Raw genomic sequence first — 27,017 nt, forward strand, 5'->3', positions numbered from 1 at the left:
TCTCAGCCGCAGGCTAAGACGGCTCTGAATAAGTATAGTTTCCAAAGATGAGGCAGCACTCCAATAGACGTAAAAAGTGGATCCTTTATTCCCCTCTGTGCAACGTTTCAACCGTCTCAATGCGGTCTTTCTCAAGCATAACAAAATGGTGTCATCAGGGGGTATATATACCCACAATACATTGCAAATAATAAATATGACAATTATACAATCTTAAGACAATATAGCATAAACAGTACATTACATAGTGTAAAAAACCCCACATGTTGTATAGCCAAGTGATCTATATTGCATAATATTTATCATAGTACAATATAGTGTACAAACACATTTGATCATTCTGATAACAATCAGATAAGTTAATTGACCAATATCCAATTCATCAAAAAAGTGTAACATCACCTGTGCATATAAATAAGTGCATATAGTTTAAAAACAAACTCACACCGGATCGTATGGGTCGGCGCGCCAAACTTCCGCGTCCTCACCGTCAAAGTGCGCATGTCCAAAGTCACTGCCGCGTCACCAGAAAGACGCCCCAAGCCGAGGAGCCAGGCGCCATCACCATGGAAACGTGTAAACACATGACCAGAGCGATAGACCCGTGACTCCTCAGGAGGGCGCGCCGGGTAGATCCACGCCCACAAGGCCGGACCCGCGTCGCCAGGCAACAGTGAAACACTGCTCCCCCGGCACCAGCAGTCACGCAATGTGCATCGCGGTCCACCCACAGGTCACATGACAGGTACAGGCACCCGGGCACAAAAACGGCAGAAGAGGGGGAAATAACAGACGAGAGGAGAGAAAAGGGACACTGGCATCGCAAAAATGAGCTATGTGGGTAGAAGGACCAAAAAAGGTCACTGTAATTTGTATATATATATAAACCAGAGTGAACGTGGCTTGCATAAAGTATATCAGCACTGGAAAGAATAACCTGTGCCATACTTCCATAATAGGACAACAGGCCGGGGACCAAAAGGTCCCGCCGTTGTCACGGCAGAAACCCCGGTCCATGGAGGGCAAGGGATCAGAGACACGTCCATGCCACAGGTCCCAAACCCAAACACCGACCCTTCAGTCCAAGATAAGATAAACAGACCACCACTCCAGGTAGACAACATGATTATAGTAAACCCACACATTACATAGCAAAGCCAATATAGATGCGTCCAGGGATCTCTCCCATCATCATAATCCCAACATGGAGAAGCAGAAGAAGGCGCATACCGTCCGCAAAAAACCACCAGCGGAGCACCAATGATCTAAAGAAAGAAAAAGAGTAAAATATAAGCAATAAGACAGAGAACTATACATCTGTATGTAACAAATTGGTTATATATTAAATGACACCAATATAGAATTCACATACACCAGGACATGACATAAAGAGGGACAACAGGGAATAGCAAAAGGCCCCATCCTATACTACACTCCACTTAAAATCAACATTGAGACCATGAGGTCTCAGTGTGTTGAGACGATGGATCCATCTAAGCTCACGTTGTTTGAGAGCCAATGTCCTGTCTCCTCCCCTTCTAGACAGAGTAATGTGGTCCACTAACATAAATTTCAAATCCTTCTCCCTGTGATTGGCCTCGACAAAGTGTTTAGGCACGGGCAGATCTTTTCTTTTTTGTCTGATGGAAAAACGATGATTGTTCAAACGTGCCTTCATGTCACAAGTGGTCTCCCCAACATAGAGGAGGCCACAAGGACAGGAGAGCACGTAGATCACATATGAACTATTGCATGTCAAGAAATGTCCAATCCCATACTGGGTCCCCGTAATAGGATGAGTAAACTTCTCCCCCTTGGTCATATAAGCGCAATTGACGCAGCCAAGGCAGGGATAGGAACCCACCCTACGAGGGCCAATATGAGACTGTACTAAAGTCTTGGCAGGAATGTCCGCTCGGACCAGCTTGTCCCGGAAGTTGGCAGGACGTCTGTAGGAAAGCAGAGGTGGCACTGTCAAAGGCATAACATTAGAAAAATTGCTCTTAAGTATTGCCCAATGCTTACGGACAATCTGAGCAATCTGAACACTTTGTTCCGAATAGGTTGATATAAAAGGTATCCTCTCAACTTTATTTTGTGTAGCACCTAGAGATATCTGTGGATCTTTCACTTTATTAAGGTGTTTGTTGATCACCCGAGTAGGGTAACCACGTTCCCTAAACTTGTGCATCATCTGAGAGAAACGAGTCGGGAGTAAATCTGGATCCTGCACCACCCTCTTAACCCTGAGTAGTTGACTGTAGGGTACAGAATTAATGATAGATCTTGGGTGACAGCTGCCATAATGCAGCAATGTATTACAATCGGTGGGCTTCGTGAAGATGTCAGTGGATAAATGGTCACCCACTATGGTAACTGTCATGTCTAGAAATTGGACATGTGAACTCGAGTGTACAAGGGTAAACCTGATATTTGGGTCCATACGGTTCAAAAAATCATGAAAGCTCCCGAGAGAGAGAGAGTCACCAGACCAGATGAGGAAGACGTCATCTATGTATCGCCACCACCCCAGCACATGGCTGAAGTGGTGGGACACATAGATAAGGTCCTCCTCGAGGGCCGCCATGAAGACATTGGCATAAGTCGGTGCCACATTAGACCCCATGGCGGTCCCTCGTAACTGGAGATAGAAGCTATCCATGAAAAGAAAATAGTTGTTCCTCAAAATCAAATCCAATAGCTGGACAAAAAAATCCTGACAAGATAGTGAATAGTTGCTGCCAGATAGCTGTCTCCGAACCGCAGCCAACCCCCTGTCATGGTCAATGGAGGTATATAGGCTAGTGACATCAAAAGATGCCAGGAGACAACCATCTGGCAGCACAATGTCAGAGATCCTGTCCAAAAAGTCGCCAGTGTCCCTAATGTAGGACCTGGCGCTTATCGCATAGTGTCGAAGTACTCGATCTAAGAAAATTGAGATGTTAGAGAAAATGGATCCGGTGCCCGCAACAATGGGGCGACCTGGTGGGTCCAACAATGACTTGTGAATTTTGGGAAGAACATATATGACTGGTGTGCGTGGCTGAGATACAGTTAGGAAGGAATGGAGCTCACCATCAATAATGTCCCGACTCAAAGCTGTGTCAAGGACACCCTTGATGCGTCTAACTATATCAAACCTAGGATCCCCAGTTAATACCCTGTATACACTCGAATCGCCCAACTGTCTTCTAATCTCCTGAATGTATTTGGGGGTGTCCATGACAACAACCGCACCACCCTTATCCGCCGGTTTGATGGTGAGGCTGCTGTCACGGCACAAACCCTCCAAAGTGACCATCTCAGAAGTAGTCATGTTAGGATGTTTAAGGGGCACATTGGTAACCTTATCACGTAGGGCGGCTATATCAATGGAGACAGCCTTCCTAAATGTGTCCAATGCAGATGAATTATTATGAGGTGAAAAATCACTCCTATTAAAAAGCCCAAAAGCTTTAAGTCTCAATTCAGTGTCAATAGATCCTACAGTCGACTGCTCCACTGGAGGGCGACCTGCAAACCATACCTTAAGTTCGATGTTCCTGTATAGGCGCTGCAGGTCGACCTCCAAGTGGAACCAGTCAACCTTGGTAGATGGACAAAATGAAAGGCCCCTGGACAGTACATTAATTTGCACATCAGATAAAGGTACAGAAGAAATATTTACCACAGTAGAAACATTACTATTCATCATAGGGCCTGATTCCCCTTTCTGCGCAGTGCCATAGGTTTGGTCACTTTTGGAGACCTGGGATTTCCGCCATCTGTGGTGTCTTCTGCCACCCCATCTGGTTCTCTGACTGTCACAGGGCCTATCCCTAAAAAAGACTTAGTAGATACCGGATTGTTGGTGGCCACTGGCCCAGGCTGTCCCGACTGGAGGTGTTTTTTGTTATTCGGACGGTGTGGAGGAAACTGTCTCTGAGGTGTATCGTTTTGCCATGTATAGATTTTGCCTTTAGCATAATCATCGGCGTCCCGCTGCCATTTCTTCCTTTTAGTTGACTCCTGATCCTTGATGAATTTGGACAAGTGTTCCATGCAGTTATCATTATATTTAAGAAATTCATCTGGTCCCAACATCGCCTCCAAAGCGATCTTAGTCTGGTCCTGCCGTGTTCTGCTGTCAGCCAGTTCCTGTTGCAAATACTCTAAATTCAAAAGAATAATATCATATGCATATTTATTTGATATTTGAGTAAATTTCTGTGCATATGAAGAGTCACTAGGAAAGAGATTTGGTTTAAGCTGTGACCGAATCCCCCTAGGAATTCTGTGCTCCATGAAATATTGACCGAGGGTCATCATATGAACGTCAGTGGACACTATTTTCTTGGCATCTGCCTCGAAGTTTCTTTTCAGGTCAATTAAAGTGGGTGTAGACAGAAATGCAAGCTCACTCACCAAACCCTGTAGAATCCTCTCCTCATCAGCCCTGGTGTACGTGAAGACGTCAGGGGTATCCATAGCGTAAAAAGGGTGAACAAATGAATAACGGTGCAAGCTGGAAAAGTCCAATATAGACAGAAACCAAAAACAAAGCTCAGCAGCACAAGACCAAAAACAGTGGATGCAAGTCCTCTCAGCCGCAGGCTAAGACGGCTCTGAATAAGTATAGTTTCCAAAGATGAGGCAGCACTCCAATAGACGTAAAAAGTGGATCCTTTATTCCCCTCTGTGCAACGTTTCAACCGTCTCAATGCGGTCTTTCTCAAGCATAACAAAATGGTGTCATCAGGGGGTATATATACCCACAATACATTGCAAATAATAAATATGACAATTATACAATCTTAAGACAATATAGCATAAACAGTACATTACATAGTGTAAAAAACCCCACATGTTGTATAGCCAAGTGATCTATATTGCATAATATTTATCATAGTACAATATAGTGTACAAACACATTTGATCATTCTGATAACAATCAGATAAGTTAATTGACCAATATCCAATTCATCAAAAAAGTGTAACATCACCTGTGCATATAAATAAGTGCATATAGTTTAAAAACAAACTCACACCGGATCGTATGGGTCGGCGCGCCAAACTTCCGCGTCCTCACCGTCAAAGTGCGCATGTCCAAAGTCACTGCCGCGTCACCAGAAAGACGCCCCAAGCCGAGGAGCCAGGCGCCATCACCATGGAAACGTGTAAACACATGACCAGAGCGATAGACCCGTGACTCCTCAGGAGGGCGCGCCGGGTAGATCCACGCCCACAAGGCCGGACCCGCGTCGCCAGGCAACAGTGAAACACTGCTCCCCCGGCACCAGCAGTCACGCAATGTGCATCGCGGTCCACCCACAGGTCACATGACAGGTACAGGCACCCGGGCACAAAAACGGCAGAAGAGGGGGAAATAACAGACGAGAGGAGAGAAAAGGGACACTGGCATCGCAAAAATGAGCTATGTGGGTAGAAGGACCAAAAAAGGTCACTGTAATTTGTATATATATATATAAACCAGAGTGAACGTGGCTTGCATAAAGTATATCAGCACTGGAAAGAATAACCTGTGCCATACTTCCATAATAGGACAACAGGCCGGGGACCAAAAGGTCCCGCCGTTGTCACGGCAGAAACCCCGGTCCATGGAGGGCAAGGGATCAGAGACACGTCCATGCCACAGGTCCCAAACCCAAACACCGACCCTTCAGTCCAAGATAAGATAAACAGACCACCACTCCAGGTAGACAACATGATTATAGTAAACCCACACATTACATAGCAAAGCCAATATAGATGCGTCCAGGGATCTCTCCCATCATCATAATCCCAACATGGAGAAGCAGAAGAAGGCGCATACCGTCCGCAGTAGTTGGACGGATCCAACGGATACTACAGTGGTTTGAGGTGCAACTGCTGTGACTCACCCAGTCAGTAGTAAAAGGATATAGAGGAACTATGGTAGCAGGCACTCTCTAAATTTAGAGTCACATATTAGTTGTAATAATACAACCAGATAACACTGAGTTATCAAAAATTTGATGTATTTCTATAAAATGCAGAATAATAGCAGGTAATACAAATCTTTAATAAATATTGATGCGATAAAGGTAATAAATAATGATAAGAGGAATAATAGGCGAGGTAATTGTCCCAAATAATAGTAGATAAATTATATAAAAAAATAGTAGTAAAACCAGGTGTCTAATAATCTGCAGAAAGGTGATGATGTTAAAATAAATCAGTATTGCATATATAGTCTTTCCAATGGTATAAGGCTACTTTCACACTAGCGTTCGGGTGTCCGCTCGTGCGCACCGTTTGAAGGGGCTCACGAGCGGCCCCGAACGCATCCGTCTGGCCCCAATGCATTCTCAGTGGAGGCGGATCCACTGAGAATGCATCCGCCTGCCAGCGCTCAGCCTCCGGTCCGCTCAGTGAGCGGACACCTGAACGCTGCTTGCAGCGTTCGGGTGTCCGCCTGGCCGTGCGGAGGCGAGCGGATCCGTCCAGACTTACAATGTAAGTCAATGGGGGCGGATCCGCTTGAAGATGACACCATATGGCTCAATCTTCAAGCGGATCCGTTCCCCATTGACTTTCAATGTAAAGTCTGAACGGATCCGCTCAGACAACTTTCACACTTAGAAAATTTTCTAAGTTTTAATGCAGACGCATCCGTTCTGAACGGATGCGAACGTCTGCATTATCGGAGCGGATCCGTCTGATGAAACATCAGACGGATCCGCTCCGAACGCTAGTGTGAAAGTAGCCTAAATCATATACTTTCGATTTTTGTAATATTCGGTAGCAACCTTGTATGTTTCGCTTTGTGACTGATCCGAAATAATACTGCTAGTCTCAGGTACAAGTCTTAGTAAACTGCTGGTATCAGGTAAAATCGTATTCAGTAAAAACACAGAGAACCCTCCTGTTGAATTCGTATCCTATCAGAGGGAGTCTGTCAAAGGAACTTATGTGCGGGATAGGTATTCTTCGGTAGCTGTGCCTTAACGCGGCTTCCCGCGGCTTCTTCAGTACCTAAAATCGCTTACCTCTCAGAATTTTCCCCTACGCAGCTCTTTCGATTTGGTCAAATGTAGCCTTACCCGGACAAGGCCTCGGCGTCCCACGTGGAGTCTGGTGGCGCGCTTCGCATAGGTTAGGAAGTGCGGTTGTTTGCGCTATCTCACCACGTATCCTACACACGTGACCGGGATGTAGTTGATCCGGGGAAAAAGGCAAAACCAGTGATGCGATAAAGTCTCTGATTAGATGAACAATAATATTAGAGAGCTCTGATTATTTATATTCGCTACTTATACTGTGTATAGTCCAGAATAATTCCACCATAAAATTGAGGAAATAGTAAGTCCCCAAACTTCCTCAAAAGCGTTTCGGGACATTCGGAGTGAGTGGGGGACTGTTCATACATAGTTCTTTATATATAGTATCCAATTAGGTTAGTTTCAATTGGATTCACATCACCTGAAGCGACAGTTTCCACCTGGAGTTGCATTGATATAGCAAGCAATATATCTGATTAAAAATGTCAATATTCTATCATACTAATTAGAAAAAAATTTGAAAGAGAAAATCGAAATACATCTAAAACAATTAGTAAAACATACATCGTGCAAAAATATAAATCAAAATAAAAAATGGAAATAAAACAAATTTTTTAAAAAGGTAGTAAAAATATTTCATTTTTATTGTTAAAAATCTTACATAGATAAAATATGATGAACATAAAATGGATTAATTTTCATTGTAAGGGAATTAGCATATATAAGACTTGTTCTGGAGCTGTTAGTATGTAGTATAATGCTACTTGTGCGTTTTTGCTGCGTCTGCTGCGTCACCAAAAACCGCAGCAAAAACGAGAAACTAACCTAATTGGATACTATAGATAAAGAACTATGTATGAACAGTGTTGAGGGCAGTGTTATATTTATATATACAGTACAGACCAAAAGTTTGGACACACCCTCTCATTCAAAGAGTTTTCTTTATTTTCATGACTATGAAGGCATCAAAACTATGAATTAACACATGTGGAATTATATACATAACAAACAAGTGTGAAACAACTGAAAATATGTCATATTCTAGCTTCTTCAAAGTAGCCACCTTTTGCTTTGATTACTGCTTCGCACACTCTTGGCATTCTCTTGATGAGCTTCAAGAGGTAGCCCCTGAAATGGTCTTCCAACAGTCTTCAAGGAGTTCCCAGAGATGCTTAGCACTTGTTGGCCCTTTTGCCTTCACTCTGCGGTCCAGCTCACCCCAAACCATCTCGATTGGGTTCAGGTCCGGTGACTGTGGAGGCCAGGTCATCTGGCACAGCACCCCATCACTCTCCTTCATGGTCAAATAGCCCTTACTTTCAAAGTTTTCCCAATTTTTCGGCTGACTGACTGACCTTCATTTCTTAAAGTAATGATGGCCACTCGTTTTTCTTTACTTAGCTGCTTTTTTCTTGCCATAATACAAATTCTAACAGTCTATTCATTAGGACTATCAGCTGTGTATCCACCTGACTTCTCCTCAACGCAACTGATGGTCCCAACCCCATTTATAAGGCAAGAAATCCCACTTATTAAACCTGACAGGGCACACCTGTGAAGTGAAAACCATTTCAGGGGACTACCTTTTGAAGCTCATCAAGAGAATGCCAAGAGTGTGCAAAGCAGTAATCAAAGCAAAAGGTGGCTACTTTGAAGAACCTAGAATATGACATATTTTCAGTTGTTTCACACTTGTTTGTTATGTATATAATTCCACATGTGTTAATTCATAGTTTTGATGCCTTCAGTGTGAATCTACAATTTTCATAGTCATGAAAATAAAGAAAACTCTTTGAATAAGAAGGTGTGTCCAAACTTTTGGTCTGTACTGTATATATCACCCCATCTTCTACCCCTGGTACTCCTTGATACCCCTTCACGACTGCCCTGCATACCCCAGCAGCAGCTGAGTCTGAATTAACCCCTTGTTATTCCCCGTAGGGATAGAATATTGCCGGGATTGGGTGGGCTGCTGTTAACGTGTATGTAAGTGTTAGGTATAGTTAGATTTTGGGGCGATTATTATAGTGGGATTGTGTCTAGTGTAGTTAGTACCGTATTAGTGTGTTGTTATAGTATATTGTTGTGTACTGCTATAAATATATATATATATCTATTCCATTGATATAGATATATATATAACTATAAGCAGATATCAGACTATAACGCATAGTGTTTTAATAAATACCTTTTATTTAATCATCGTGTGTGGTCTCTTATTGTAATAGGCGCCGCAGCAATAGACGTAGGCAGTTCAGAGTAGAGTAAGGTAATCAGTAGTGATTGTTTAATTGGTATAAATAGGCGGAGGCATCACTAGACGACTCACTCCTATTTATGAATATTAATTATTGTGATGTGCATAAATTGCAATAATTAATATCCCCTTTAACAAACAGTCCCCCACTCACTGATGAAGGGACCGAATGTCCCAAAACGCGTTTGGGGAATTTTATGGTGGAATTATTCTGGACTATACACAGTATAAGTAGCGAATATAAATAATCGGAGCTCTCTAATATTATTGTTCATCTAATCAGTGACTTTATCGCATCACTGGTTTTGCCTTTTTCCCCGGATCAACTACATCCCGGTCACGTGTGTAGGATACGTGGTGAGATAGCGCAAACAACCGCACTTCCTAACCTATGCGAAGCGCGCCACCAGACTCCACGTGGGACGCCAAGGCCTTTTCCGGGTAAGGCTACAATTGACCAAATCGGAAGAGCTGCGTAGGGGAAAATTCTGAGAGGTAAGCGATTTTAGGTGCCGAAGAAGACGCGGGACGCCGCGTTAAGGCACAGCTACCGAAGAATACCTACCCCGCAAGTAAGTTCCTTTGACAGACTCCCTCTGATAGGATACGAATTCAACAGGAGGGTTCTCTGTGTTTTTACTGAATACGATTTTAACCTGATACCAGCAGTTTACTAAGACTTGTATCTGAGACTAGCAGTATTATTTCGGATCAGCTACAATCCAAAACATACAAGGTTGCTACCGAATATTACAAAAATCAAAAGTATATGATTTATACCATTAGTAACATAGTAACATAGTACATAAGGCCGAAAAAAGACATCTGTCCATCCAGTTCGGCCTGTTATCCTGCAAGTTGATCCAGAGGAAGGCAAAAAAATTATGCAATACTGATTTATTTTAACATCATCACCTTTCTGCAGATTATTAGACACCTGGTTTTACTACTATTTTTTATATCATTTATCTACTATTATTTGGGACTATTACCTCGCCTATTATTCCTCTTATCATTATTTATTACCTTTATCGCATCAATGTTTATTAAAGATTTGTATTACCTGCTATTATTCAGCATTTTATAGAAATACATCAAATTTTTGATAACTCAGTGTTATCTGGTTGTATTATTACAACTAATATGTGACTCTAAATTTAGAGAGTGCCTGCTACCATAGTTCCTCTATATATATAATTATATAATTATATTATTTTGTCCTCATCTACCCTATGATGTTATGACATACTTTTCAATCAATTATAAGATTCCAGCATTTTCGGACAACAATGCAAAAAGAATAAAAAAGACAGACACATGAGAGCTGCACAGCATGAAATCAGCTTATCCTTTGGTCAGAGATAAGCATGGCTATAGAGACCCAATTTAAAGGTTTTTATTACAGCTTCTTCAGGCTCAAGTCCCGCGTTATGGAATTCCAATTAGATTATCAGTGACCTAGATTTCCAATGGCTAATACCTCAAAAGTTGAAAATGTAAAATTAAAGGGTCTGACAGTTTTGTCCGACTTATGATGCGAACCGTATTAAGGCCCTTTGTTGCCTTGGGACACAGAGCAGACCTGTCTCATTTAATGTTCTCTAGGTCCTTAAACCATCTCTGTTTAGGGAATTTGTTTCCCAATCTACAGAGAGACCTAAGTCTCAGATAATTATTAAATTGTGGTGGATATCTTAAAGGGACTATCCTTAGAATGAAAACTTGGTTATTAAATTTGCAATTTAATGAAGTTCATTTTCTTTTGCTGAACTGTGCAGGGAGATAGGTTATTCTCTGTGGATTCAGGCAGCAAAGTATTTATCCTGTCTCTCAAAATTTTCTGGCAAACATGCCTAAAGCTTTTTGGTTCCCAGAGTATGAATCTAAATTTTGCTCCTGACAAAGAAGGAAAGTGTCGGGCTAGCATCTAAAATATATTAAATTAAATGTATCACCTATTTTTTAGTACTGAGATCTATATATTTTCTGATTGAAGATTTATTCTTATTTGATATTTTGTACATGATTATGGGGGCAGCCATCTTGCCTGAGCTGCTGTCAACAGCATATTTTTTACAGTAGCCACATGGACCATAGTCACTATGGACAGAAAGTGTCAACCTATTAGAAGGCTTAGTGGCCAGTAAGGAAACTGCAGGATTTTAGGATTTGTAAAATATAAGTAATGATGTGGAAAATTGAGAAAGGGGTGTTCATAGGTTATAAATTTTTATTGCATATCCAACAGATGCATAAATGCCAGATGGGGCCAATACTATAACCCTCACCTACTTGGGAGCCTGATACCTTCCATTCTCTAATTTACATCTGCAATTTTCCCCAAATAACGTAAACCTCTCCATTGTCGATTAGCCAAAAAGGATCATGGGACCGTTAGATGAGGGTTCCAGAGGTAGGACCCTTTCCATCAAGCATTTATGTCATATGCAGAGGATATGCTGTCAATTTTTCCACCCACTTTTCAAAAGTGGCAAGACAAAATGGTGTGACCATAATTTATGGCTTTTTTTGTCATAATTCTGGCGCAAGGGAATGTTTATTGCCATAAGGGGATATTTTTACCCCTTCGCAATTGCCCACTTGACGTTACTGCAGGAGAAGGGTTAATGGCCCCCAGAGTGCCCCTGCACTAAGAGCCAACTGTTACTTACAAGATGCAGTTCTTAGCGCAAGTTCCTGCTTCACAGCCGGGATTGAAGGAAGCTCTGATCCCGGTTGTTGAATCTTTGATTGCTGCAGTCCATACCACAGCATGGTGAAAGTGAACTCCCCACCTAAGATCAGGCCACTAGGTTTAACAGGGACTCATCTGCAGGTAGCCCTGAGGACCAACAAAGGACCCCAGGGCTGTCTGTTTAGTAAGCCTTCTGTTAGAACACACTCTCTAACAGCAGCCTATTTCTGATTGACACGGAGTATACTGTATTACCATACAGGAGTATGTAAAAACATTTTAAGTTTGAAATAAAGTTATAAAATTCACTTTTATCTATATTTCTACAGGAAAAAAATCATAAAAGCTACTTCATAAATTATATGTTATCCCCAAACATTGACAAAAAAGAATACCATTTCTAATGCATAAAACAAGACCTCAGACAGCCACATCAATGAAAGAAATTCAAAAAAGTTATGGCTGCTGAAATGCAGAGAGGCAAAAAACACAGAAAAATGTTGCTGGTCATTCAGGCCTTTTCAGGCCTGCTCATTAAAAGGAATGTCACCATGATCTTGGACTATTATCTGCAGTAAGCTGCAGATAAGGTGTTCAGATCACGATTTTTTAATTTCCTACTGTCCTTTTCCCAGGCTATCAGGGCTCAGTATACATGCAGGAGTCCTCTCTATTATGTTAGAATGGCACAACAGTCCAGATTATGTATTTCAGCACAGCTTTGAGCACTGACAGTGGGGAAACATGGGGCAGTAGGAGAATAAAAAATAGCAATATGCACTCCTTATCTGCAGTACAATTCATGTAGGACTGCAGAAAATAGTCCAAGATCATCATGACAGATTCCATCTTAATAGCTAAGAGCATAGGGGAAGCTCACTGCATTCTAATTTTAGTTCAGCGGGAGCTGTATAAATGTGTATGCAGGGAACCTCCTTCGCTCATAAATACAGCTGTATTCTTTGTTAGGTGCTATTAACCAAAATCACACAATATTTCTAACCCATAACTATCCTACACCATCATGCATAATACAAATTAGTACGCTTTCTTCACCATTTACCAGGCTCCCCCATGGGGCCTCATCAACCAGTTCATGGTGCTTTACCAATGGCTGTAGTCCATGCCAAAGTAGAAAAATAGGGGGATTCTGTCACCAGTATTATACTACCCTTACTTTTAAGTCCTAAAAGATATGCCAATAAGTCCTCATATTCATGAGCTCCCTGCTCTTCCCCCACCCTCCCCCTCACCACTGATTTACAGTTTGTTTCCTAATACAATGAGTGGCAGGGAGGCAGAGAGAGATGGCAGTTGGGGGGCTCATGAAAATGAGGACTCATTGGCATGCAGTGGAGCATTGGGGCAATTACCCAAAGTGACAAGGAATCGGGGGATCTGTCACTAGTTTATGCTGTCCTTAGGACAACATAAAACTGGTGACCTCTTTCTTTTAATTTATCTTTAAAGGGGTTTTCCGAGATGTTAATACTGATAAACTATCCTATGCAATTCTGATTTAGATTGAAGAGATTACACATAACCATAGATAACCATTTGTAAAATGTATTTTTCAGATTTGTCTATATCTTATGTTTCTGTAATAGCTGCCTCCCCAGGCAATGCTGAAATAACCCTTGTATTTGAAGTAAGAAGCACTCGAATCCTGTGGCAACATTCTCACATTTCACAGTAATTCCACTTGTAGAACAGCTGCAGTGACTAAATTGTATGTTTTTGCGCGTCCGTATTTTCATCTCCTTGTTCTCACTTGTAATTCTGTATTTATTCAGCTTGGTGGGGTTAAGTGAATGGGAGTTTCTCAGAAAATAGAAAATGGTTGCAGGTTAAAGGGGGCTCTGAGAAGCACAGAAAGGTTGACTCTGCTGACAGGAAAACCGTTAGCAGATAAAATATACAGAGAAACTTGTGATATACGTTTATTGCAAATTTGGATCCTCTGTATCGGCTGAGTTGCGCTGGGTTAGTTGTGGCCTTGTGGTGTCCACAACTATGATTATGTTGCTAAGAATATGGCTATGTGACATGACATGGGGAGGAAATGAAGGAAATCAAAAGCTAAGGGGTGAAAATTACGCAATGAGAGACCTAGGATCCACCAATAGCCAGCAACAATCAGTAACACCCAGCAGGGATTCCCTACATATAACGCTCTGGCACTTGCATGTACTACATGTTGGAGAGCGTGCCTGTCAGGCTGCTCAGCCAAGATGGCATATTGTAGGCAGGATCACATCATTACTGTTTATTGTAGTAAAAAGTAGTATATATTGAGGTCCTGCCCCCTCATTTTCCATTGCAGCTCTGCAAGTGGTAGCAACCAGTCCTACTTACAGTGTAGGAAAGGCTGCTTGCAGTCATTTTAAGTCATTTCTGGAAAACCCCTTTAAGTATGGTAGAGGGATAGAACAGCAGTTTGTGACAGAGATGGATTTCAGACTATTTCACACTGCTACTAGACAATGCAGTGTTCCAGTCATTGGGGTGGATTTACTAATATTGTCTAATGTTTATCTATTGCATCCCCAAAGAACTGAATGGAGGGGCAGCATGCGCGTGTGTGCACGGCTATAGTCAAATGGTAGCCCCCATTTTTGTGATTGGACCCCAGTGCTTCCAACACCTATTCACTATCCTGTGAATAGGGGATTAAGTGTTGTAATGTGACAACTCCTTTAATTAATCATAACTTCTGTATTTGGGATAGAACTGCTCACCAAATACCACACAAATACCACAAGAACTCACCTCTGTCTGACATACAGCAATAGCCTGAAAATTAAGGGCATGCTCTGTCTGGTCATTCTAGCCTTACCAGGCCACTTCAAGGGGACCATTGACAGTACCAAAGATCATTACTCTTGTTTAACTACCAAGCCACCTCTGGAAGACATTACTGTTACTGCATTCTTCAGGCAGCCTTTTCATCATTAAATAGGCATTTTACTTTTAATAAACTTTGCATAAATGAATAGTACAAGTAAAGTACTCTGAAACATTTCTGATTAGAGAAAAAAAATGCCTCTTTCCCCACTCATCACACTCATCTTCTCTTCCCTCCCTCCTGCGCTGATCATTTACCGTAACCTTATGTCACTGCTAAAATCCATCTTGAGAAATGAAACAGATGATCACTGAGGGATCAGGTTACATGTTGGCCATGGCCATTCTATATCTCTCAAATAAAATGGCTCTTTAAAAATGGTGGATGCACATCTCATACCACCTGGGCTTCTAGTCCTTGTGAGCTTCATGTGTGGCTCAAGAAACAGATTTGTAAGCAGCACCTGCAAGTTAAATTAGTTTATTGATTTTGCTATATATGGCACACACTCTTTACCAATATTAAGTACCTCCCAAGGAAACTGCATGGTGAAAAACGTAGGAGACTGAGAAGGCAGACAGTGCTGCACTTTACTATGTTTCAATCTGGTCGGTAATGAAATATAAATTATTTCCATTAAGTCATGATTTATTTATTCAGTTACATACCAAATACTAATTAATTCTAATAATAGATATATTATATTGTTGGTCGGACATAGTAATATATGTTGCATATTTATAATAGATATTAGCGGTATACACATACTCTATATACTCAGTGTAGTGTATGATCCCTTCTTGTAATGCTTTATACTGATTTTATGGCATTGTTTTTTTTGTGTATGAATTATATTAATAAAGATATTAATTTATACCTATATTTTTGGATATATTAGATCCAAGAGAATTTATAGGCACTATACATGATGTCCAAGTCTATTAAAAGGGGAGGTTAGGGAGTTGTTTTAGGGAGTGGTACAGACACACCAAAATGCTACTGAAGGCCCTAGTACATTTTCTACAGTATCTCACCCCAGTGATGAATTCACAGATGCACTGCTCAGTACTGCGCTATAATGTTCTCCATGTGGCTGCTGCCTCTCTACAGAGGTGGATATCTTCTGACTGGGATTCCACTAGGTGGCTGGAAAACAACTAGCGCATTGGGCCAAAACTTCACCCACCGTTGCCAGTGGCTACACAAATTGGAAGAAAATACCTCTGTTTGTGTGACAGTTGGCATTGTGGTCTCCTCCTGGAAACCCAGCCAGTGTGTGTAGAAAGTCTATGAGCCTATCTCCAGTCCATCACCTGTAGCAAGGAGACACATTGCTCTGTATAACCTCTCCTTTCTTTTCGTTCTAGTGATTGGTGGGGGTCTGAGCACTCAATTCCCCAATCATCAAAACTTTGCTATGTCATTAAAAGTTTTAAAAAACTCTTAGGGACAATGAAGCAGAATGCTCAGGATGTCAATACTACCACAATATCGGTGCAGACTGTGTCAACCCTTAAGTCTGCCTGGAAGGGAAGTTAAGGGATGATTCTAGAGAAGCTTCATGGAGAAGATGTGGTGAGAGAAGTTATGACAAGTACAGTATAGCCAACAGGTTGCCCATAGAGAACGAAATACACACAAAAAAAATCAAGATTAAACTTGAATAGTGCAGTAGAGAAAGCAACAGACTGGTGAATAATTCTTGCTAGTTCAAATACTCAGGTAGAGTTAAAATAAAGACAAAATTCACACATACTTGCAGCCAGATTTTGTTGTTACTTGTTTAACATAGTATTAATTCTTGTTTTAGATACAGTTTATACAATACATTTCAGGACTAGAAATATCACTCTGAAAGGCTCTGCAATGTTGCTGTCTGTCGGATAATTCTTTTCTCTGCAGACTTCTCTCCATATGTAAATCCTCCTGCTCATGAATAGCAGGCTACTGGCATTCATATAGGGCTGGAATAGTTGAAATGTATTAAACTATATACAGTATGTAGTTTGTCTGGGTGCAAATTGTATGAGTTGTCTGCTTTAGGAATGCTGTCTTAGTTTGAAGAGTACAAGCATAAGCTGATCACAGGGTGTTCCACTGCCTGGACCCCCAGCAATCAGTTGTAATCTATGCAGGAAACCAGAAGAAAGTGTTCAATTTTTCTGCAGCACCACCACAGGAGAACTGAAGCATTACACACATTACAAAATTATAGGTCAGCCAAGTAATACGTTTTCTAGAGAGATGTTCTTTGTAGCCAATTTTTATTTTGGGTAAGGGTTCATGCACAGAATGCCGCTCATGCCGTGTAAATTGCGGTCCCCAATGCACGTGGACCGTCCATGTGGCCTGTGCTGATGGATGCAGGCCCATTCAGCTTGAATGGGATTGCAATCCGCCCGCTCTGCAAAATAGCCCTCAGTGGTGCTTCTGTGGCCTTCCGCTCTGTGCCGCCACTCTGTATCTTCCTGATTGCGGGCCCATTTGCAGGCCGTAATACGGGCACAGGCGGAGCACATTCGTGTGCATGAGCCCTAATAGGTAGGATCCTGAATAGCAAGCAATTTCAGAATATGGCAATGCAAAGGAAAACATTTTTTAAATTTTTTTTTTTGGTATTGAAATTCAAGAAATATTATACATATGTGGTATTGTTGTAATTGTAGCGAACCGGAGAATAAAAGTAACAGGTCAGGTTTACTGCATAGGGAACTGTGTAAAAAAAAAAAAACGAAAAAAAAAACCCCATAAAACTGTGGTGGAATGGTGTTTTTTATAATTCCACCCCATTTAGAATTTTTTCCAGCTTCCCACCACATTCTATGCAACCGTAAATGGTGCCATTAGTGCATTTTGTCCCACAAAAAACAAGTCCTCATATGGCTATGTCAATGAAAAAATTAAAAAAGTCATGGCTTTGGCAGGGCTGGCAATATAGAACGAAAACGAAGAATCAAAAAATCACCCAGTCTTGAAAGGGTTAAACGGGGCAATTTTATCTCCCAATGAGCGCCAGTTGCTGATATACAAATCAGTCAGCACTTATTTTTACATGGTCTGAAACAATGTCATGCAACTACAGTACAATTACACTGATGAGCAAAAGGGTAACAATGTTTTCAACTTTTGATTTTCAGGCTCCATATCTCACCTTCCACTACAGCTTTGAACATAAGACTGCCATCATATTATAGACAATCATCTTGGCTATCTCATACATAATTTGGACTTGTAACTATTTAGGATATGATTAGGTATGCAGATTCTTGTCATGTAACTACATTGTTACTGTTTTGCTCCTAAAATTCTAAAAAAAAAATTATTTTGTATACTATTTTGTAAATCCACCTTTAGCTTTCAACACTGCCTGAATCCTTCTGGGCATGCTCTCGAACAGATTCAAGCATGTCTCGACCAAAATCTGTTCCTAGGTCTCTTCTACATGTTCCCAATGTTGGTGCATACTAGTCGCCTCACCTGGGTACAAGTACAGCTTTTGCTTCAACTCTACCCACAAGTGTTCGATTGGGTTGAGGTCTGGGACTTGTGGGGGACAATCCAGCATCCAGGGGCGGACTGGGAACTTAAAGTGGCCCTGGAAAAAATACTAAAAGTAGTCTGGTCCAAATTAATTCTCGATCCGTTAGCCCCCTTTTCCTTAGTTTTTTCTAGACCCATTTGCACCCATCAGAGCCCAGTCTATTGACTTTCATCTCATCGCTCCAAATCACCCATTTCCAACATTTTACTGTCCACTGTTCATACTTTTTTGCAAACTCGAGCTGAATTGTTCCTCTAATTCCCAATCCACTCTTCATTTCTGTAAAATAGTCACCAAATTCTAGGTCTACTCTATGTACACTCTGGTATGGTAGACTTAAACACTACCCCCTGCCCTTGCATGGACCAGTCGTGAGCAGGGAAAGTGTCTGAGATGACTAAAGAACAGTGTGCACAGAGTAGTCTGAGAAGCTGGTGGAGGGGCTGTGCCATAAAAAATTAAAAAGGGGGGCATCAGGTATTTTATCTAGGCATTATGCATTTATTTAGAAATTTTTATTGTAAATTGGATGGTCACTTCAAACATTCTCTATTCTTTGGTAATATGTATTCACATTTTATTAAGTGATAGGCAGGGGTCCCACACCTCATGCACTGACAATCAGTATTTTGTCAATGGCTCTGGAAGCAGACAGCTCAATCTACTTTGTAATAGACTGAGCTTGTTACTGCAGCCTGTCAACTTGAGCAGAATTATTGCCGAACAGCAGATCGGTGGTGGTGTGGGGTGTTGAACCACCACCAATTGGCTAGTGATGGCCTATCCTGACTGTAGGCCATCACTTAATAAAAGATGGACAAACCTTTAAATGTATCTTTCACATTCATAAAAAAAATTCTAGAAAAAAATAAGAATTGACATAAATGTTATCTACATGCATTTCATTTTAATTATCAAGTGGTTGTAATTCTTTGAAATATTAAAATATATAGTGTTTTTAATAGAAAGTATTTTCCCCTCTTCAAAGAAAATTATGTGTTTCAGTTTTTAATCTTAAACATCAAAGAAGCAGAGCAGATTTGATGTGCTTTTACATGTCACGTCCTGAAGGCATTCCCTGAATTTTCCATGTCTTTAAATCCTACACATAAAATATAAAATACTGCTGAATTGCTTCAGTGAAAAAAGTGTAAAAGTCTAAAGAACTTATAGACCAGCATTTCCAAAGGTGCAGTGCAAATAATTTATAGGTTTCCAATTTCCATACATTTCCTTTTCTAAAGTATTCTGCAAAAATGGCAGACCATAACAGTTACTAAAAGAGTTACTAAGTTTTAAAAAGAGTTACTAAGATTTTAAAAAGTATGCGTCCTATGGTCACAACTTCCAAAAAATGGTTTTGTATTATTTCTGTACACATTAACCTTAAAAGTGAATGGGGGAGATTTACCAAAGGAAAACTGGCTTAGTTGCCCATAGTGTACATGTGAAAAAAGGGGGGGTTAAAAGCAAGCGAGTGTTAATCAAATCTTAAGGAATAATTTATCTGAAAGATAAGAGAAACTGGAGGTGCCAGTGGGATAGAGGTATTCGTGATCAGTTTGAAAAAGTGTTAGAAAAATGGATAGGGTGAAAAGCGGAGATCTAGGATAGATGGGAAGGCAGCTAGTGGGGTGACAACGTAGATGTCTGACTACGTGCAAGCACAATTGATAAGGAGTGAACAGAGACGTTACAAAATTAGTTCATGTACTGTACCCATTAGTTTCGCCATTTCCATTTTTGTTTAACCCCCAGAAGGAAAGCATCAAACCCTTTCACTAGAGAATAATAATATGATGTGTAGCCGATCAGGTCCAAGTGATAGGATAGTCTGTAGATATAATCAGGAGGCCGATTGTGTTACTGCAGAGTAATGTAAGTTATAATAGTTATCGACCTTCTTACGTCAAAGATAAGTTTCCCATAGCCGATAATAAAAAAAAGCATAAAAAATAGAAAAGAATGAATAAATGAATAAATAAAATTTGTAACTCACTTAACTGGGGGGTGGCCAGTAGGATAAAGTCAAGACACCTGTGGAGCCTGATACCCCCCTAGCCAAAATCGCCCGTAAGATGGTAGATATTGATGGCAGCACAATCCGTGGTGGCTTCAGATCAATTTCTTTATTTAGAGATTCTGCCCAACGCGTTTTGTGGGTTGGTTTAAGAAACCCCCTTCTTCAGGAGAAATAAAAAGAATTATAAAAACAAAGTGCAAGACAGACATAAACAGACACAGCTACGTTGTCTCTTTAAATAGTGATACTTTGCCGCCCAAGTTATAATGTATGGGCGGAAATTAGGTCTTGCGCTCCACCTTGGAACACAAGTAGCTTCTGTTAGGAGAATTTTGCAAAAAAAACTATGGGGACATTCTATAATACTAAACCAATGAATTGGTGGCAGTGGGGGAATGTCCTGGGTATTGGCATTACTATTTCGGGGGTCTAATGTAAGAAAAAGTAGGCCTCCAGGCCATGATCCGCATTCGGATCGGATGGGCGGAAGCGGAAGTACAAGGTGGAACGCAGTATTCGCTCCATGCCGCTCTTCAGATAGGTGACATGCATGTGCATTCCATCAGATCCCCTCATGCCACAAACACAGAGAGACTTTATTTTTAAATCGATTGAATTTGTCCTGCAACATAACTATTTCGCTTTTAATGACACCATCTATATACAAGAAAGTGGGACAGCAGTGGGAACTAAATTTTCCCCATCTTACGCAAATCTTTTTATGGACGTCTTTTAGGAACCAGTGTGGTTTTCTCAAACATCCAAATATCAAATTTTATAAGAGATACATTGATGATATTATTTTAATATGGGATGGAAGTATTAAGGATTTAGAGTCCTATATAAACTCTAACAACTAGAATTTAAACTTTACGCTAGAATGTCACCCCAGAGAAGCCATTTTTCTAGACCTCCACCTGAGCAGTTCCAATAACCATACTACCACTAAAACTCATTTTAAAAGCGTAGACGCTAATAGGACTTTAAGAGTTGTCACTATCACAAGTGGAAAACCAATATTCCTTTCAGCCAGATGCAGAGGATTAGAAGGAACTTCTCAGAAGATTCTGTTCTGAAAAAACAAATAGATATCTTAAGCACAAGATTCACCGAAAAAGGTTACCCCCTTCCCCACAACTGATCAAAGAATCCAAGAATAGAATCCTAAGAGGAAACCAAAAAGACAGCTTGAAAGGAAAAATCAGTCGTATTGACAACTCACCCTCTCTAAGCCTTATTACACAATATAACTCTAAACACAAAATAACACCACGCAACAAAAGAATATTTAGTCTGCTACTGGGCAAAAACCATTTGTCCTATACTAAATCAAGTGTCCGGATTACAAATGCGAAGTCAGAATTGTTGTAACACGTCACGAAATTTTGCTATGCATAAGTATGCCTAAATGAATTAAGCACTTGGTAAGCATTGAATAATTTTGAACAGAACAAGTTTTACTCCAACAATTACCTGATCTACATCAAAGTTTGCGTAGTAAACAATGTATGATGTAAAGGAATAACAAAATTTCAAAAAGTCTCTTTTTCAGTTTAAAAGTCATACTTGAGCAAGGCCCAGTACTGTTAAAAGTGCTTCAGGCATCTGCTTTTGCGTTTGTGAACGGTCATATTTTCCCGTTGTAAAAACCAGCAGTAGTCCCTCATCATGTTGGGATTCCAGCAGCCTTGATACCTGTTCTCCATTGTAGAAATATCTTTATGGAACCGCTCTGTATGTTCGTCACTTACGTGTCCCGTGGGAAAAAGTCAAGATGGGAATGTAAGAAATGCACTTTCAATGACATTCGACAGCCAAGTTTTTCCTATGCTGTAAGCATGTTGTCAACTAATTCAGCATAGTTTGCAGCTGGTCTGTTCCCAAGGAAGTTCTGCACTACTAGCACAAATGCATCCCAAGCTGTAAGGCGCACTCGCTTTGTCAGATATGTGCGCTGATCATAAATGGTGTATTTGCCACATATGTAGCAGAAATTGTCTGGATCATTACTTCTTTTGTGTTTATCCATCTTAGATTCAAAACTGTAACAGATCACTTTATCAAAATCTGTCCAGCTTGCCTTATATACTTACTGCTGACATCAGACTGAGTGCGTCCGAACAGGTCTGGACATGTCCATTGGAATATCTCCAATATAATGCATTAATATTATAACTGAACAGGCTTTGCATATATAACTTAACCCTTTAAGGACCTCCGCTGTACATGTACATACATTTTCCCTTTCAGATGCCATGGTCAAATGTGACCACAGCATCTGCGCAGTCCAGAAGCAAAAGTCGCGCACTTCCGCTCCGGTAACAGCGTTCCCAGGGCTGAGATCGGGCAACCTGTTAGATTGATCTAATAGGCTGATCCAAGCAGGCTTCGGTGCCTATTAGATGACTATACCAATACAGGCCACTATGTGGCAGCATTGTGTTGGTATAGTGCAAATGAACTGTCCAATGGTGTCTATATAGACATCAATGAACACAATAGGCAATCTAATGATTACTAGTTATTGTCACCCAAGGTGACTTAAAAAAAAGTTTAGTTAACATATCCTAAAAGGGTTAAGCTGTACAGCAAAAATCCCCAGCAGTGGTATAGACAGCATTAACCAGACCAAATTATATAACCAAGAACTAATGTCATAACAGCTGCTTTTAAGTCACTTAATTTTTTTTTCATTGCAGCCTCCGACTGTGAAGAATATTAGTCAGACCTCATATGAACAAAATTAAGCAACTGTCATGAGCAGTGTAATAAATGTGTTACAACATAGTTTGATATAGGGAGTGTTATTACAATGAGAAAACATTAAAAGCTGAGGGTCGGATTCATTGCCTTCAATGTCTGCTAATAATGTGAAAATAGGGAATTGCTTTATGATCAGGCAACATAGATAATTAAAACTATAAACCATACAAGAGGCTAGTGTAACAACATAAAATATAAACTATACAAAAGAATATTATAACAACATAAACTATGAACCGTATTCAAGAATAGTATAACGATCATAAAATATAAACCATACACAAGAATAGCATAAAAACATTAAATAATATAAACCATACAAGAGAATAGTATAACAATACATCACTGACAGCAAACACAAAGGAATAGTGAATATTATAAATACAGTGCATTCAGTATCACTGTACCAACATAGTTCATTTTTTAACCCTGGATGGATGAATATATGCTAATGGACCAAATAGCCAGTCTGCTCTGCAATTTTCTACCCTGTTTTAAAATAATTATAATACAAGCCAAGCCATGTGTATATTGGTCAATTGGAAGAGATAGTTGTCAGATAAATATGTTCGGCGGACAGCTATTCAAGGTGCATAGGCACCCTCAATGTAGTGTCACCACCTTCAAGCCCTATCAAGTACAGTACTACATGAATTCAACTGCTGGCACTAAAGGCTTTATTACACTGACCAATATTATGGCCGATAATTGCTAACGAGCATTCGCATCTTGCGGTGTAATACTGCCAAATTCTGTGTACTCCAGAGAGTCAGGGTATGCAGTTAACGAGTGTGCTTCTTTACTGGAGGAACTGAAATGCCAAACAATACAGGAAAGGAGGTGAGCTGGCTTCTCCAGTCTCATCCCTGGCAGAATAAGGTTTCAGGCTGAGGAAAGGCCTGAGCTAGCTGTCCGACTCAATCGTCCGGCTGGCTCCCTGCTCATCGTCCTCATCTCAGCATCTTCTTCTGGTCACTCATGCAGACTGGCAGAGACTCTTCTACTAAACACTGGTCCCTATCAGGAGACAACTAGAGGCTCTGATTGCTTGCCCTAAGCAGCAAGTCCACAACTGGTAGACATTCCCTGCTCTACTAAGTGCAAGACAAACATTGTCACAGATACAGGAAAACACAAAAACTTGGTCATACGGGAATAGTTCAGAACTGGGTGGACAAAACAGTACCAGATCAAAAGACAGTGGGTAGTCAGAAAAGCCAAGCCAAAGTCAGAACCAGACGTGAGTCACAGTACCAAATCACAAGGCAGAGAGTGGTCAAAGGCAAGCTGAGGTAAAAACAAATAGCAATGCAACATGCACAGACCGGAACCGGAAGCACAGCAAATGAGTAAAACCTATAACTGGCAAGGGTGAATAGCCAGCAGGGAATTTAAAAAGCAAAGAAAAAGGGGGTCAGTCAGCACATCCCAATGCGCAGGTTCTCGCTGCCATGGCTCGAAACACAAAGGAAAAAAAAACATAATGCAACAGCACACTGCAAACCAAATAACATACAATAATGTCGTAGTAATAGAAAATATTCTGGTGCTAATGCCACGCTTATTTTGTAAATTTGAGATTCTTGGCAAATACATTTTGTACAAAATTATTTGGGCCTGTCTGCCACACGTCAAGGCGATCTCTGTAAGACGGGAACCTAACACTAAATACTACCTGTTATGTGCCATAACGGCCGCCATAAAATTCAGGGAGTGCAGGTTCCACATGCATGCTGGGTCCACCCCAACTGGTTACTAATAGGCTAATAGCAATTCATTCATAACTTCTAGTAGAAATAATGAAGGAATGGCACAACATAGAGCCATAAGAATAGATGCTCCAGAATTGTTATTACATGGGGAATGCATGAAGCTATTAAAACAGACATGTCAGGAGTGGTGAAAGGTCCTCTTTAACATCAATCAGTAATGCTGCTACACAAAGTCTCAGTGTAGCCCTAGCCTTAAGCTGAGCTCCAGTATCAGACACCGATCCATGGACAAGAGCATTGCTCTGCTAGAGCTTCAGTAAAGAGGCCGTGGCACTGCTGCAAGGGGACTATCCCCTCAATAAATGTGGGGACCCTGTCAGCTGAACTCCATCCAATTGCCCATTGATGGTCTATCTTAAGAATTGGCCAGCAAGGTTAAAAGTTCCAAAACTAGGAAATAATTACAAATAGAAAATAATATGACATTTTTGCTGTATTCAGTAGCCCTTGTAATAATCTCATAAAGCAAATTTGGGGTCCTTTAAGGGTATTTTCCAGTAAACATTATTTTTAATAAGTTCCTACAGCATGGCCCCTGTAGCAGAAGATCCTACTTACCTGCTCTACGCCACTTTGGTCCTCCATGCTGTCTCAGTTCTCTCCATCTTCTGGTCCTGGCACTGTTTACATCTAGATGGCCATGGGCATGGTCATATGCACTGCTCCATTGCTGTATGTGACAAATGACTATAGCCAGCCTATTGTACTGGAATGGGGAGAGATTCAACGCAGTGTGGATCACTGGAGCAGCATAGAGCAGGTACGGTAAGTATAAATCTTACGTTTCAGGGGCCACATTGCACAAACTTGTTAAAAAATCATTTTTACCGGAAACCCCTTTAATATGTTCTTCTGACTCTACAATTATAAGGTTATTCAGATTGTTCAGTATGAATGCAATTACTTAGTCTAAAAACCTCTATATCTCTACAAATGAAATTTGACAAGATTATGACCATAAGATTATAGTGACATAGTTTTCATTTTAAAAGGCAGTTTTTCATGCTGTGCCTATGCAATTAACAGTGGGTCACAGAGTGAGATAAGAGGAAAGGGTAACGAACGAGCCGAGCTGTGGCTTTAATTAGTCTGTGAAGTTACAGTCAATTAGGATATACGGAGGAAAAAGACTTCCTTTCATCTAGTTGTTTTTATCCTTTCATTGTAACAAAGGTTGGGTTAACATGTCATTATGGTGGTCTTCTATGCTTATATACATCAATGATATACTCCTTTTCTCTCAGATGGTTACTAGTCCTGAGTGTCACCAGAGTGCATAAGGAATAAATAGGGAACAGCTTTTAAAGCACTTTACTTAAAGGTTATGTCTATCTTCACGGTCATCTTTTACTCCTACAGTGCATTGAAAATGAAAAATGAAGCATTTGTGTAAATATCCTTCATTAACAATTTATTAGCATTTTATGTCTATAGCTTCTATCCAGATCTATGCATCTCCATGGTAACAGACAACAAACAGGACCGTGTAGTCTTATCCTGCAGTCATACTCCCCTCCATCTTACTCCTGTTGCTTAGGCTACTTTGACTCTAGTGTTTTTTGCGGATTTGTCATGGATCTGCAAAAACGTTTCCGTTGCAATAATACAACCGCATGCATCCGTCATAAACGGATCCGGTTGTATTATGTCTTCTATAGCCATGACGGAGCCGTCTTGAACACCATTGAAAGTCAATGAGGGACGGATCCATTTTCTATTGTGTCAGATTGTGTCAGAGAAAACGGATCCCCATTGACTTACATTGTGTGCCAGGACGGACGTTTGGCTCCGCTTCTGCAGGCAGCATTTTGGTGTCCGCCTCCAGAGCGAATTGAGACTGATCGGAGGCAAACTGATGCATTCTGAGCGGATCCTTTTCCATTCAGAATGCATTAGGGCAAAACTGATCCCTTTTGGACTGCTTTTGAGAGCCCTGAACGGATATTACAAACGGAAAGCCAAAACGCTAGTGTGAAAGTAGCCTAACTTGGAAATATTATGAAGGGTTATGGAAGAGATTATGACTGCAGGATCTGACTACATAGAGACAAATAGGTCTGCACAGGAGCTCTAGACACAAAACTGAAGGATATTGTCAA

General features: G+C 40.7%; 1 protein-coding gene across 1 annotated transcript in view; it reads left to right on the forward strand.

The window, feature by feature from the left end:
- The window catches only part of HECW1 (HECT, C2 and WW domain containing E3 ubiquitin protein ligase 1), a 213,578-nt gene that overhangs the window by 26,315 nt on the left and 160,246 nt on the right, over positions 1-27,017 (forward strand). The window lies entirely within an intron of this gene.

The sequence above is a fragment of the Bufo bufo genome, chromosome 5 (genome assembly GCF_905171765.1).
Source record: "Bufo bufo chromosome 5, aBufBuf1.1, whole genome shotgun sequence".
Classification (NCBI taxonomy): domain Eukaryota; kingdom Metazoa; phylum Chordata; class Amphibia; order Anura; family Bufonidae; genus Bufo; species Bufo bufo.